This window comes from Labrus bergylta, chromosome 14 (assembly GCF_963930695.1).
Source record: "Labrus bergylta chromosome 14, fLabBer1.1, whole genome shotgun sequence".
In the NCBI taxonomy this organism is placed as follows: Eukaryota; Metazoa; Chordata; class Actinopteri; order Labriformes; family Labridae; genus Labrus; species Labrus bergylta.
In genome coordinates, this window is record NC_089208.1 from 26,061,522 (window position 1) to 26,078,394 (window position 16,873).

The 16,873-nt window shown below is 39.4% G+C and overlaps 1 protein-coding gene across 5 annotated transcripts in view; it reads right to left on the minus strand.

The window, feature by feature from the left end:
- Positions 1-15,320, minus strand: part of arhgap32b (Rho GTPase activating protein 32b) — a 125,684-nt gene extending 110,364 nt beyond the window's left edge. For 2 of the 5 annotated variants that reach the window (XM_020629275.3, XM_020629273.3), the window contains exon 1: positions 15,180-15,320. The gene's annotated coding sequence lies outside the window, so the exon portion shown is untranslated. The remainder of the gene's footprint in view (positions 1-15,179) is intronic. The other 3 variants (XM_020629276.3, XM_020629274.3, XM_020629277.3) reach the window with 2 other exon arrangements.
- Between the last annotated feature and the right edge of the window lie 1,553 nt (positions 15,321-16,873).

Sequence of the window (16,873 nt, forward strand, 5' to 3'; positions counted from 1 at the left end):
TATGAAAGCAGAATATAAAGCTTTACAGAGTTTGGGAACATAAAAGCCACCTCCTGCTTGCCAGACTGCCATTGGACACACCCACAGAGGTCAGCTTCTCTGAGGTCAAATTTGATCTGTGGCTATAAAACCTGGCAGGTGTTGCATGCTGTTTTCTCCTCCACAGCTGTTAGGAGACAGAGCTGCCATTTTCTTCAACAAAGCCTGTCTCTCTTTCATGCCTTGCTTTTCAAAGCAAACTAATGCTACATCCTATTTAAAGAATGTGGGGAGGAGAAACTCTCATGTTTTATTAATGCTCTTTCTACAACGGCAAACATCGCTGAAATACACCTGTTCAGTCATGAATGTCATCATCAAAACACTAAACGTGTACAAATGTTATGGTCAGTTGTATATCTGGCAGGAGATTTTCTTATAAATTGATATTTTTTTAGCGACACATATCTATCATTTTAACTTGAAAGAATCATCACTTGCTTTTAAAGGACAAGCTAGTTTATGCCTTCTGGTTCCATCTAACTATCTATCATCCTCATACCAAGTGACTTTCTCCAGTTCTTTAACGGTCACTGCATTTTTCAAATTTCAGGAAAAAAAACATGAGAGTTTATGTTGAGGCACACTCTGGACATTTCTATCATTCAGTGGAAACTGGTGAGTAAACTTAATCTGAAGTCAGTCTTTTTGTGGTCATCACATAAAACTACATAAATAAATAAATAACATTGGCTTACACAAAGGTTCGATGAAGTGAATATTGTCGACAACCAGCACGCTCTCTCTCTCTCTCCAGCAGCAACAGGAAGCATTAAAAGAGGAGGACGGCTTACATGGAGGGGATTCTGAGGACAGCTGCTGCCTCCATACCCTCAATGAATGCAACACAAAAGTTAGATGTTCACTTGCTGTTAGCATGTGATGCTAGCTCTGCTGAGGTTAGCTTCAATGAACTTGTTTGAACTAGTGAGAAAGGAAATGCCTTGCTAGCAGCCTGCTAACCCAGTTTACACATTATTTGCTAAGTAACTTGAGACAATGCAAACCCCTGCACACAAATTACATTTGTGATAGGAATCTAGTTGTAGTGCTGAAAGAAGTGACCATCCAAGATACTCAGTCTTTAAGATCTTATCATAAAGGGACCAAAATATCTGCTGATGTGAGCGCTTTTCAGACTGAAGAGTGAGCTAAAAAAAAAAAAAAGCTGAGATGATGTTTTTTTATCAGCAACTGCAAGCAGAAGTTTATTTGTTTTCTCACGTCCAAAATAATATATATCTAGTCCAGAGAAACACAGAAAGTGGATTTTTGTAAGCTTTCGAATTAAGTAGAAAATATGAATCTATTTTATTTTGAGAATACATTTAAAAAATATATTTTTTTACAGTCATCCTGAAAGCCAAAGCTGGTTCCTATTTTATCATTTCCATTTCCAAGCTTTATGAAGTCACTGAGTGTTTAGAACAAATTCATTTTTGCTTGATTTGCAGAATAATTACAGTTTTGGGGCGTCTGTCAGCTTCTGTGAATGAGTAAAGCGTATTTCTAATAAATGTCCTGCTGGGTAGACATGAAGGACAAGCTCCATTAAATGTTCTTTCTAAGTTTTTTCAACATGAATAATTTATCCACGTGCTGAGCACGGCCACCCACTGCTCAGACCTTTAGAGTAAGAGACAAAAGTCTCATCTCTTAAAGACATACAGCTCCTCCTTTTCACACACAGATAGTAGTGGGAGAGAGAAGGCTGGAAAAGTCTGAATAGCAAAATTGCTTTCCCTGCAGACCTTCTCTTATAAGATTGAAAACTAAAGCATGAGTTTCGACACTGTTCAAGACAAGCAGTAATTTGAACTATAGTGGTAGAGAGACAGGCTATACAATTAGCCTGATTCAATTAAAGTGACAAGAGGTTTCATGTTTTGTAGAAACAGTAGACTTCTAGACTAAACATGCAGATACACATGAACACTTAGACAGGCTGTGATGTAATAGATCATTAAACCTGCAAAACTGAATTGGTTTTTTTTTGCTGTGAAACAACACTGAAACATTTTATTTAAGATGGTTCAGCAAAGAGACAACACACTAGACTAGAAGCATTCTATGAACGTTTACATTAGGGGGGAGACACAATATCCAGACAGCAATATATCATCGTCCTGACTCTTGTGATACGATTATCAAATCGCTGGTGTCAAATATGTATTAATTTAAAGAACCTCTTTTCAGATTGAATACATTGGTCCTTTAATTTACCTATTGAGGGGCATTTTGTATTCCTCAGTTAATCAGATATCAAGATGCATCATTGATACATGGTGTGTGATATTATTGACACTGTGGGCCATGTGTTGCATAACCTTGCATCATAATCTTTCACAAGCAACATATCTCTTTAACATCCATACATTAAAAATACATTTTCCAGATGTATAAATCAGGAAGAGAATCACTTGGTTCCAGACGCACTTCAACACAGTCCCACCAAACCATGCGGCACAGATCTCTCTCTCCTCTCACACTTCCTTATTATTCTGCTCACTGAGCAAGGCAGTATGAAACTGACCGTACTGACAGGAAGTGACCTTAATTCTGTCAGCCGTGCATATTCATGAGCTAATTTGGAGCTTTACAGGAATTAGACCATGACAATGCGGTCTGCTCAGCATCCTGGAGTCACACAAGCACCTTTGTTTGGAACTGCAGCGGAAGACAAACATTTTAAGGTTAAAAACAAAAGCAAAGAAACTTTTCTGTAGATTTAGTTTATACATTAACTGTAATAAGACTAATATCACAGATTTTTCTTTCAAATGGTGTCTCAGATTTTGTTTCATCTGGTGGCTGAACCATGTTTCCAAACGGTAGTAAAAAAACACTGTAGTCATTAGTCCACTGTCTCATATTGATGTCCAGATGTCCACCACATCCAGCAGGAGTCAGTCAGTCTGTGGTTAACTGTCCCGGGACAAACTCGAGACAAAAATCAATGTGTGACGCAGCCTTCGCGATTCTTTTCCCAACACTGTTACTTTATCTGCCTCTTTCTGCTCGTCATCTGATGCCTTCTGTAAAGTGTACAGTCCGCAGCCTACAGAGACTGGACGTCAGGAGAGTGACCTTGTAAATGCAGTTCACCTTTGTAAGATGAATACAAAGTGTGTATGCCAGGAGACGGTGTTGGGTATCACAGTCAGATACTTTATAACTTAGGAGTTCTACACTTCAGGGTCGGAGTGTAACATGAAACGCTCGGTGTCAGTCAGTCTCCCTAATGATAATTTGTTATAAACATTAAATTATTACTGATTAGACTGTGAAAGGATATAAAAAGTGTTGGTAGTAAAACTGAAAACACTGAGAACAAACATCTCAGTCTGCAGCTAAACACAGCTCTTACAAAAGTTTAGCTCATTGTTTTGGTGCGATTGTTCACGAGGTTGAGTTAAACTAAACTTTGTGTCTCTTTTGCTGCTAAGTGCTGCTAAACTGCCTTTTGTCGTTGTAAAACAATGACAGTCTGACCATCCCACTGTCCCATTTCTTAAACCTTTAGAGCCCATATGAGGGACTTTTTTTTGCCTCCATTTAGATTTGGAAACACTGTGCACACAGTGATACATCTAAAGTATGTGCTTATCTTGTACTGTACTTTCAGAAGTAGTATTTGCTGAGGCAAAATTGCTTCTTCTAACAGTCAAATGTATCTGTCACTGTGGATCTTTTCTGTGGAAAATGAAAACAAAGTCAGTTTCTGCGGCGTGCTATAAATCGTCTCGTCTGACACCGAAGTATTAATAAATAATTACACCGAAATAATGGAATAGATCTATGATAGATCTTGTTGCTGATGATCATGTTTGATTTTGTGGCTCAGAAAAAAAACATTAATATTAATTTCAGTCCGTTTCATAACCAGCTAAAAACTACCCACAGCAGCTTTAACACAAAGTTGTATCAGAGATTTCCAAAAGAGCAGGCTGACCACCCAATCAGACTGACCACCCAATCATTTCCAGGCAACTACTTTGTTGGGTTAAAAGTAACAGCCCCATACTAACATTAATCAACAGGGAGATACATTTAACCTACACTTTAGCTGAGTTGAAATTCTTGCGTCAAAAAACCCAAGTTGTGAACAAAGAACAATTCAGGGACGTTTTGAAACTTGATTTGTGAAGTTAGTATAGCCTGTCGCTTTCAAATGATGCTAATGGGGCGACGGATGGCCTGGCGGTTATGGCGCACGCCCCATGTACAGAGACCGTGGTCATCGTTGCAGCAGCCGTGGGTTTGAATCTGACCTTTGCCCTTTGCTGCATGTCATCCCCCACTCTCTGCTCCCACCGTTTCCTGTCTCTAGTCAGTTGTCCTATCCAACCCAAGACAAAATCGCCCAAAACAAAATGTGAAAAAAAATGATGCTCGTAAAAAAGCACTGGATGATGAATGACAATATGCAATTCCACTCAGGCTCTTCCGAAATTAATTTTTGAATCCTCAACTCTTTGGGGTCAGCCTAAATAATGTCATTGTCTTCATGTAAGCTGAACCTGTGGTTGCAGGGAGAGATCCACATTGTCCAAAAAGATAAAGGAAATATTTGTGTTGACTTGCAAAACCTTGTACTGATTGTGTAACCATGTTTCTCACAGTTTTGCAGCCATTAAAAGCAACTTTTCAGGATTCCAGCTCATCGGCTATAAAGGAAGTAACACTCAGATTTTTTATCTTATACCCGGAAGCCTCTGATTGGTTGACAGTTCCTCCAACTAGGAGGAATTGGAAAAACACCAGACCTACTTGAGAGTTTGGACATGTGGGCAGAGACTCGGGGCTCTGTTGCTCGTGTTTGCAGCCAAAACATCCCAACAATACAGCTTTAAGTTTAAAAGTATACAAATCCTGTTTATCATCATGCACAAAACACATCCTCTGTCCAAACCTTGTTTACTTTCAGTCCAAAGAAGAAACTGAGCCATGAAAAAAAAATGACAAATATAAATTGTTCTTTTATCAATCCTGTGTAATGTCAGCGAAGAAAGTTTGCACCTTACCTTCAATGGCTCAGTTTATAAAATATTACACATATTCAGACAAGCTGGAATCCAAAACTCTTCCTATGTTCTGAATAGTACCTGAACCTATTTTAATTATTATGGGGAATGGAATTAAGGGAATAAACACTAAAAAAACAAAAAAACATACAATGTCATTTAAAACAGCTCTCCAAAATAAAAGTGTGCTGTTAAAATAAAGTAAAGGTGTCTTAAGGTTTCCTGGCTGATAACTGGTTACTCTTTCAGTGGAAATGCAGACGTACAGACTGGGAGGGAGACACAATCCGCTTCAATGAGCAGACATTTTAATGCTCTCTGCCACACGATAAGGAAGTGACCAGCTCTGACTGCTGCCAAACATCATCTCACTGTTGTTACAACCAAGTCAACCGCTGCTCAACCAGAACTGCAGTGTGGACAAACATTTACTCACATGACATCTCTCTCACACACACACGCACACACACACATATGGCAAACAGGAGCATCGCTGTGGGAGGATCAAGAGGTTTTTATAAGTGAACGTAATTTAATGTGCCTGAGTTAGTGAGCCTTTTCATGGTTATAAAAGTCACTAATAGACGCTGTGGGACACACGAACAGACACTGAAGGTCTGAGTGTGCATCAGATGAACTCAGCCATACCGAGTCCACAGTAAGAGTAAAGGATGTTGATATTTCACCTATTTCTTGAGACCGGCATTGATGGCCTCTCCACATCCTGCAGGAGTTTCAAGTGGAAACTTTAAGGCTGCTGTTATAGCTTTTAACATACACTGGGTTCCTTGATTGTAAATTTCATAATGCATACAGCTTTAAGTTCCACCTGCATTCTCCTATAATTGGTATCTTCATAGATCTCTCCCTTTGTTAATATTGGTTATCTTCATGATCATGTTGTTCACATGAGCAGTTCTCTGTGCGACCTCTCTGTAGTCAGTCATTGTGACAAATCTGCTGCTGGGCTGAGGACTGTTAGAAAAACATGAGCATGCTGGCCTACATAAAACATGCAAAGTACACACTTGCATATTTGGAATCACTACATCTTTTTCTGGCATATCAACAGTATGAAAGTATAGATACTGAAGCACAGGAGCCTTAAATTTAGCAGACACATTTACTTACCCCTTGCCTCTTACAGATGCTCCTGTTGGTTTCCCCATTCGTTTCATTATTAAGCTGCCTTTCTTGAATTTACCCCAAAGGAATTGGTAAAGTATTTCTGCTTCTGATTCTTTATCAAGCACACCTACGTTTTGTTGGAGTGTCCTTGGAGTCACACAAAGAGTTTCTAAAATGATGATGCATTAGACTTTGACATTATACAACTCAAGATCCTACAGACGATAGGAAATGAAGCTTTCATATTCTCAGAGGAATTATTGGACACATTGTTGCAGAATGCAGGCAGACACGTTTCAACAGTTCTTAGTTTCATACAGTCTGAGGACGAGAGGATAAGTACAGATGATGATGCAGTTTGGACAATACCACCACCACAGAAAATAAATTGGTTTTCAAAGGTGGAAATCTCTGATGAGAAGCAAAAAAATTAATAAGTGGGTACACTGAACTTTTTATGGATCTCATCAGATCAAAGAATTATTCTGTGAGAGAGGGAGGCAGCAGAGGAAAATTTAAAAGAGAGGTTACTTTCATTTCAGTCTCTCAAAGCCTTCTTTATGATAGAAGACAAAGGAAGAATTAACGTATTTAACCCCATAAATCAGAATATCATGTCTCATCTCTACTCAGCAATTACCTCTGCAAATAAAGACTTCTCACTCCAGCAAACTGACTAAGATGGAGAATAAAATTATTGACAGGCTTTGTTAGCAGAAAGGTGAATGTGACCTTAATGCATCCAGACAACATGACACCCATCAACCTAATTAGTGGAATGGGAGAGGGGCAAATTGGGGGAAGGGTGTTTGAAAAGTGGGTGACCAATGTACGGTTTCACAAGTGTGACCCACTACACGGCTCCGCTTCAGGGCCGGTTTTGTCTCGCTGGGCCCTTGGTGTGTGTGCAGCCCCGGGGGCTTCGGAGCGCTGTGGAGATCAGGGGCTCAGCCTGGAAAAATATAAACCAGGCTAAACTATGAACAAACAGGAAGAGCTTAAAGCAGACACGTGGTGAGGTGAGATGACATGACAAGGACACAGGACGTTAGGTCATGTCTTTAAAATATATTAAAAACTGTCAACAAAATCACCTTAATGGACTGAGTCTGGTTCTCATTTGGATAAAACACTGACGCAGAAGAAAGGCTTTAAACTCCGACCAAAGCAGGTTAAACCTCAAAGCCCACTCTGAAATTGTGACACACTGCCTCGTAAAATAATCACACCAAACATGAGGAGTTTAAAGTTTAACCCAAGAGCTTCTTATCTCCCTCACTCAAAAAATCTCCAGAGCAGACTAGGTCACTTTAAAGGTGGAAGCATGTTGTCAAGTTAAAACAAAGTCTGTGTGATTCAAACCTCATAAGATGTTAATAAGGTTTGGTGAACAGCCAAATTGAGCTGAACTTGTTTTTTAGGGCATGGTATGGACTGGATGAAGGACCAGTTTTATGAATCCAAGACAACATTTCACATTGACTCACACTGAGAATGCGCACATATATTTAGGTTGTGTATAAACCAGCTTAATCTCAGCCCTCCAATGACATAGGTACAAGTGGTCAAATGTCACATTTTCAGATTAAAAAGCAAGTCATGTCTTCATTCAGTTTAACTAATTAGAGCCATGAATATTCACAAACAAGACACGTTGGAAAAACAAATGCTGTCACCACCTACGCACAAAGTTGTGTCAGGATTAACAATATTCTTGGCTCTTCAGTGTCCAGTTTGATTAAGGATGTTTTTCCTGGGTGACTTATTTTTTCTTATAGTCTATTTGACTAGTCGAAAGATAAGAAAACAGTCAATCCCTGCAGGTTAACATCCACATGCTTATTCTTAATGTGGTAACACATCGCTCTGGTCGATATGCTAGTTGACCTGACACAGCCTACATACAGTTTTATCCCAATTTTCTAAATCAAAATGCTGCCAGGCCCACTGCTCTACGGGATGCTAGCCATTCACTGTGCTTGTTTTCATCTGGTTAGTAGAGTATGACCAGAGCTTCAACCAGTCTACGACTGTGCTGCAGTTTGAGCGTAAAATCTAAACATCATCATGGGCCAACTTTTAACAGTCTCAGTTTTCAAGTGATGGAGTGTAGACTTCTGAAAACCCAACAGACATATGGAGAGAAATGCTTACACCCATCATCCATCGCAGACTCCCACACTTCTGGTCCTGAACATGTTATAAATAATGAGCTCCTTGGCCTCAGCTGTGATGATGTTAGGTTACTGCTGAATGCTTGTTAGCCAGAAATATGTTTACAGATTATATTCGAGCAGGAAAACACACCCTTTAACCCTACATTTTTGCTTTTAGAATAGCGATTAAAAAGACTCTTCAAACACCTTTTATCTCTGTTAAAACAGCCTTCAACATGCAGAGGAATCTAAAGCTTTACACTCTGGCCGTGCAAATCAAAGCTAATACATCTCTGTTTTAACCAAGTCAAAACTCTGAAGGTGAAAAAAGAAGGTGAAACACCCTTAATATTTCTCTTCATTATATTCTATACATGTACATTTACTTCTTTTTGTTTTTACTTTATTTTTAATCTCAAAACTTTTCACCCCTGGCTCAGTTCTTTGCAGCAACGACCCAATTTTACCCTCAGTGATCAATGAGACTCCAGTTTCTCCCTGGTGAATAAAAGCTGTTTGGGGGCTCTGAGTCTGAACTTATTTTTGCTGCAAGACAGTTTCAGCATCACCTTCCTCCTATAACTATAAGAAAAAAAGGAGTTAAAGAGCTGAGAGACAAATTAGTGCTTCCTGGGTGCGAGACAATCGGTGAGACGGTTAGCCAAACTTTCAGCTTCCCTTAAAGCTTCCAAGTAGTTTCACACAACTTGTTGCCAGCCAAAGTCCTGAATGAGAACTCTGGTTTTCTGGATCCGCTCTCATTATCCTCCGCTGGGTCTTTGTGGGAATACCCTGGCAACTCACTAATCAGTGACTGTGTCAATGCCAGGATTGTTTACGGGGGAATGGAATCTCCTTTGGGAATGTCACAGCATCCTCAGAGAAACTGAGCGCCCGAGCTCAGAGCGAGAGGCTTTTTCACACCGAGAATGACAGTCTGCAGCGCTGTGTGTGTGAGACGCGGCCTGCAGCGTATGCATTATACATAATTAATGAACATGCGGAAAGGAGTCACAATGGACACTCGGCCCCCGCTCACTGCGTCAGAGTCTAAGGCTGGGTCGGAGGTCATGTCTGGCTTTGTGCGTGGCCGCCAAGGACCAAGACAAACAAGGAGCGCATTGAGGAGCAGCGGAGGTTTCATGTACACAACAAGAAACAAAAGAAGGCAAATGATTGTGTAAGAGCAGAGAGGACAATCTGCATAAACAATGTTTGATCTAAACGCAAACTAGTGAATTAATGATATTGTTTTTATTCAAAAGGTTTTGAAGCTCCTTCACGATTCTCTTTCTTGTGTAAATCATCGTATACAGCAAGCTACCGATGTGGCATGAAAAACATCTTAGAAAGATATTAAACCATGATTTAGCTTTTTGAGAATGATGATGTGGAGGGCAAAAGTTCAATATATCCCTTTACATGACTGAATGTATAAAAAAGAGAATCATATGGGGCTCTAATAGCTAGAGATGCACGATCCACTTTTTTTCAGTTCTGATCCGATTCCGATACATACAGTATGTACCGATATTTTTATAGCATTACTAATAATGTTATTGTTGTTGTTGTTGTTGTTGGTGTTATGTGTACACTTCTCAGAGTTCAGTCTGAACGTCTTCAAAGCACAACTGTGCAAGCTGAGAATGTTTTAAGTGCCCCACCATCTTTTCTTGATCAGTGACGTGGATCAGTGCCATAAGTCCCATATCCGATACGTAAATAACGTCAATATCAGACCCGATACCGATATTAGATCGATTCTGTCCCATCTCTACTAATAGTCTAGTGGTAAGAGTGGGCACCCCATGTATAGAGGCTCCTTTCCCGCATGTCATTCCACACTCTCTCTCTGATTTCTATCCACTGTCCTATCTCTCTGATAAAGGCATTATACACCCCAAAAATATATAGAATCATATTATCTAGAGAACATGAAACTCCATAAACCAAATGGTACATTCAATTATTTCAACATGCAAGGGCAGGACTGCTGTTGCAAAAAGAAACAAGATGTCAAAGTATGTGTTGTAACTCATTACACACCTGACGTAAGAGCTGGAAAACAACAGATCAACTCAAAAAACTTTAGTTTTTCTTTTTTTTCTTTCTTTGATCTGTAGTTTAGACTGAACCAAAACAGAAACAAGAGAATTACCTTTTATATTTCTGCAAATAAAGCCACCAATTCAAATAATGCGCAGCCAACTGTTTGGACAAGATGATTGGTGCAAAGATTAAGCTCCATTTTCTTATGCATGCATTTATGTATGCATGACTTATCCCACACTACGACCTTTTTGTTTTTAAAAGCATTACTTGTGCTCCATTGATGTTTAGCATTCTGACATCTGACGGGTTTGAGCCCCTGAAACAGACTTTGAAACTATACTGAATTGTAGCTTTACAAGTTCTGGGTTTCAAAAATGTTTATAGCAGAAACCGAAATTATCATGACATTAACATCCAAAAATTAGTTACTTTTTTTGACGCAACCGCTAAAAATGCAGTCTGGACATGGCCTAAAAACTGCAGCAAGGGTAGAGCTTCTGTTCACTCTGAGTGTTTAGTACATTAGCATGCTAAGGTTAGCTAATGTCTTAACAAATATATTAGGAATATAAGGAATATCTAAGGCTGATGGCACTGCGTTATAGTTTTGGAGGTTTTTGGACTTTGAAAGTCAAGTTGTCATAACAAAGACGTTGGTAGGTTATTTTGTCTTGGTTAATGTCAAGTTCTCATGACAATGTCCACATTACATTTAAGGTGATATAATTGACCAAATGATACTTTTTTTTTAAAGATTTATTTTGGGGCTTTTTGTGCCTTTAATGGATAGATAGGACAGTGGATAGAGTCAGAAATCAGGGAGAGAGAGTGGGGAATGACATGCGGGAAAGAAGCCACAGGTGGGATGTGAACCCGGGCCGCCCCCTTTGAGACGACAGCCTCCATACATGAAATCTAATGGAAGTCTCTCCAATAGTTGTTGAGCCATATGAAAAAACCACAAAGGATAAACTTCTAGTGGAACAGGAGGAAGAACTGAAGGATCAGCAGAGTTTGACTCATCCTGGTCTATGACAGTCCACATGGTCCTACAGACACCGCCAATCAGGGAGCAGAGCTACTGGATTTGATAAAAACTTATATTCTACTGTGGAGCTTTTGTAAATGTATCTTATAACAGTTATTACTACTCTACTACTGCAGGTTCAGACCACTTAATGTAGGTAATTATGCACCAACTTAAAGTCTGCAGTTCTACGTATGTCTTCTTCACAACTTGTACCTGAAATGTTTGTCTGCTGTTCCCTTCATCATTAAATTAAATTATTTATACTATAAGCTCAGACTCCAACATGACTTACATGCAGCAGCAGTCTCCAAGATTTCCATCAGTCATGAGCAGCTTCAGCTTCTTGTACCCTCTGTCTGTTCAGATAACAGCTAATCCTGAAGACACCACAGCAGGAAATCCAAAATCATTTCACTCTTATCTACTGCAGCACAGAGTTACACAATTTTAGCTTCCAACTTCCAACTAAAACAAGATATTCAAGATAAACCCCTCATTGAGCTGCACTCCTCTTTGAAACGACGCTGTGCCTTTGACTAGACAACAGACTCTTAATTAGAAGTGGACTGAAAATAAAGCAAACACAACAGGAGCTAGAGCACGCTGCCCACGATCTTGTGTATATCACAATTTCAATTTAAGCATTATTATCAATGAATCATGGTGCCCCATTGGCAAAAACACTCATCTGAAATACCAAGAGAGTTAAGTTATTGTCTCAATGTCTGATGTCTACAAAACTCTGCACAGAATAAATGAAATTATGATTGAAATACATTGATTGTTGCAATCATTGTATAAAGCCACACTGACCCAGGGCTGACCCTTGAAAGTCAGTGATTCAATTCATGTCTAAACAATCAGAGCTGACATTTTCTGTTAATCGAACCTGTTAACTTTAAGTCACATCCTTGCACAAAAAGCTCATGACCAGCATGCAAGCCGTTTGCCTTGTATTTCTGCTGACTGACAGGCTGTTAAATCTTAACAAATAGGGGGAAAATGTCCTCATTGTATCATCATTATCTACCTCAATTGGATCAGGATCTCATATCAAGATTGTTGAACTGCCCAAGAGGACAAGCTGAGGCTGCATATCATGGACAGAAAATTGGACAATTTGTCACAGAGTCTATAAAGAAGCAGCCTTTTTATTCCCAACAGTAAAAGAAAGTGTTGTGAAAATTAAATTGAGTTCAGTAAAACACAACAAAGCAGAGACAAACAGGCTTAGTTCTTCTTCGGAGAAGGATAAAAAACTAGAGAGAGCAGTGGAGAGCTGGATCAAAATAACAAGCACAGGCATGCTAGGGGTACAAGAACAGTTGTATAAATGCAGATAAGATTCTAGTGTTTGTTTTCAGACACTCTCTAACACACAAAGCCAACTGGTGCAGGTATATCCCCCCCCCCGCAGTAAAACACGCTGCACTGAACCGTGACCCTCTACAGCGAAATACATAATGAAGCATGGCTTGTAAACTCTGCCACCCCTATCGCAGAGGAGCACACATGTAACACGTTTCAAAGATGTGTTGCTTCAACTAATGAGTCACCCTGACCGAGAAGTGTACACAAGGGAGATGATTGGAAAACACTTTGCTTTCCTGAGAAAACTGAGCCCCCAGTGCCTTTCAGCAAGGCATTAACTCCACAGTCTGGACATGGGATAGCATATGCTGTAGATTTAGCACAGATACAGATCATGTGTATGTGCATATCCCTCCTTGTTTGTAGTTGGTTTGCCTTGTTAAATAAGGATTAAAGGCGACCATGCATATCTGATTAAATGGTAATCTAATATAGAGGGTCAAGCCGAGGACCAGAGGATCTGCAGTTCAAATAACATGAGAGGCAGAGGGCAGCTTTGAGACACTCTCTCATGGATCACACATCATTTACCATTCAAACATTTCTCATCAAATCTTTTTAAAGAGAATTCATAATGGAAAACAAGTAGACCAACTCTTTTCTGATAGAAGCTGTAGACTCACAACAGTATCCTCCAGTGACACATGGTGGCACTTCATTGGTCGCTAATATCGGGATATTTTAAAGGGTAATACAGGTCTCTGAAAATGAACAAACTGGAACCAATCATTGATTCAAGTTTAAAAAAAATCCTAAATTGACCGTTTTAAATTGCTTCTTTTGTCACCGTAACAGCTTAAATACCAAAGATCCTTCAGTTATTGATATAAATTTAAATCACTCGTCTGTACAAATCTGAAACTCTTGCAATTAATTTACTTCCATTAACTCATTGTTCAATTGAACTTTCATGCAGATCAAAACCAGACTCAGTTAAAAAATCTAGCAGGTTTGGGCGCTAGTGGACTTGTGGATGTTTGTGTGCCCCATGTACAGAGGCTACAGACCTCAAAACATGCAGCCTGGGTTCAAATCCGATCTGTGACTCTATCCAATGTCCTATCTCTTGGTTAAAGGCTAAAACATTATTTCTAAATAAACTGGTAGATTTGGGTTTTATCGGTTTTATTGGCAACATAGATAGCCAAAAAAGATACATCATAATCTTTTACCTTGGGTACAGTCTCTATAACAACTTTATCATCTGATTCAGCAAGCTGTACGTGAACGGTGTCAATGTTTTAACTGTAAATGTGTTGTTTGTGTGTCCTCTATATTAGTTGGCCAGTTGTCCATCCAATCACAACAACAGATTAAAGACTAACAACTGAAAGTACAGATGTCTAATGTTTGCTCTCAGAGTAGCGTCAAACTCAAAGCAGCGTTAAATTGCCCTATTTTTGAACGGGGTTCTGCATACAGTTCTCTTATGGGGGGGGGTTAGCAAACAACATCCAAGCTATGACTCACTGGGGGAGGCTGCACATGTTTGACATCTGACTAATAAAAAACAACTGAATTTTTAATTGCAGAGTATAAAAATTAGTTAGAAATTAATTTGTTTATTTTTTCACAAATCACTGAATGCTTCGGCTCTGACAAGCACGGTTAAAAATCTACCAGGCCAATGTTTTCTTCATTGCATGGTCACAGTGAACTGAGGGGCTATAATAACTTTTTAAACATGGATTGGTCTCTAAATTAATGTTGCAATACATGATCTATCCACATTAAGTTGGCTGTATTGTACAGAACAAAAAAGTAATAACTCCTGAATTAATAATAATAACTTATATAGCGTCTTTAAAAAACAGATGTTTACAAAGCCAGACAAAGCAAAGGCAGGAACTCAGGAATATAACATGATAAGAATCAGAACTCAGGTCAAACAATATAGTGAGTAATACCATAGCATAGCATGAAATACCATGTATGCTGTAGGGGAGAGCTGAGGTTGAAGTGTTAAATTTCACTATTAAGTGGTTCTGACTACAATTCACTCATGGAGGGGGAAGGGGGGGGGGGGGGTGCCATAAATGATTTATATTTTTGTTCTGAAGTGACTGAAATGTCAAAATGGTTAGGCAGCTCTTCACCAAACTTTGTTAAAAAAAAGAAAGTAGCAGATTTATGTTTTCTGTGTGAACGTTCACAAGCTTCATTTTGGATACAGTCTCCTGCTCATTGTTGCATCATTACACACACACACACACACACACACACACACACACACACACACACACACACACACACACACACACACACACACACACACACACACACACACACACACACACACACACACACACACACACACACACACACACACACACACACACACACACACACACGTTAGCATCATCGTGCTAACTTCTGTACCTGTGTTAGTGGTCGACGCTGTGGTCGGTGGTCGCTGAGATGAGCTTAGCTTTCTCTGTCTCCGTCTGCCGCTCCACCGCTGTTCAATCCCCTCCTCATCACAGCTTAAGCCAGCTGACTTAAACACGTCAGACTGGAAGAATTTGATAATATTTTTCAAACACTCTCCTCCGAGCTGAAGAAATAAAAAACGCGGCAGTGGTATTCACAGTGAGGTTAACCCCAAACAAAAACGACTCCCCCAGGACAACACGGCTACAGTCAGCGCTCACTCAGTTGGTCTCCTCTTCTCTTCTGGAGGGTAAAATAAAAACTATTATCGTCTTTAAACTGTAGTGTCGTCTCTTCCCGAACAACAGTCACACTATTTCCTCCTTCTCTTCAGTCACAGGACGGTTTTTCCAGGTTAAACTTGTGGAGGGGTTCACCGGCGTGGAGAGCACACCACGGAGTGATTCCTGACTGGAGCAGAGGAGCAGCGCTATCTCTGCGCTGCGTTCACGGACTGTCGGAGAAATACACTACACCAAAAAAATAGGATAGAAAAAGAAGCTGTTCGTTATCAAAGTCTTGGCAAAGACAGACCGTTTGTCCGATTTTGTCCAATTTACATGAATGTTTTTACATATATATGTTTTTTTTATGTTTTCCCTCTGAGTTTATTTCCTTTGTACTTGAGATTATTATTTAAATCTCTTCTTCATAGATGGTAAAATGTCTGTTTCATTGGTATTGTAAAATTTTGATTGTTGTTAATGTAGCCTACATGAAGTTTTACACGAACATGGCAAAGAGAGATGAGTGTTTTATTGATTTTTCACATGAAGAAAGACAACAAAAATCTCATCCTCTTTTCTTTTAATAGCCAAATGTATCACTCATTCAGAATATTTGCTGTGGAAATTGTAAACGGAGGCTGTTTTGGCAGCTTGCCATTAATCAGCTCATGTGACACCCGGCAGCAGAGGTTTCAGGGATTAAAAATAACCACACATAATTCATCATTCTAGTCGATTATGGTCTTGTTTGGTTTTGTAGCTCTTAGAGAGGCTTCACTTATTGTTTCAGTCAGCTTCATATCCGGCTAAAAACTCCTCATAGGAGCTTTAAATCGATTAAAAAGCTGCATCTGCTCTGTGATTGCAAACTGAAATCCAAAGAGTTGAGAAATATTTAACCCTAACAATAGAGGGAGAAATATATGCATCCAGAAATTCATTATTCATTCATTACAGTAAAAAATAATTTAGTCAAATGTAGAATATCTGAAATATTAGCTTCAGTCTATCTGAAATGTAAGCATACTTTGCGGGGAGGTAAAGGTGTGAATGCGCATTTCAGAGAAAAGAGTAGTAAATGTACAGTTACATTATAGAGAGCTGTTAGGGTGCTAATACAGCGATCAGATGTATCCAATCTGATCCTTAGAAGGGTCTTAGAAGTTTATAAAATCATGACCACTATAAAAGAGACCGTAACAGTTTCTATGTGGAGTAAACCGTTCAATGACTAACAGCATTCACATAAATTTACCTTGTGTTGTTCAGTTAATAGCCATGCATTAAGTTGAAAGTAGGAACAGAGGAGGTGCACCTAAAGGCAGCATGGAGGCAGCAAAGTGCACCCAAGAGCCCATTTGTGTTATAGGAGGCTGATCCATCACAACAATAAGGCTTCAGTCTGCTGCATTAAGA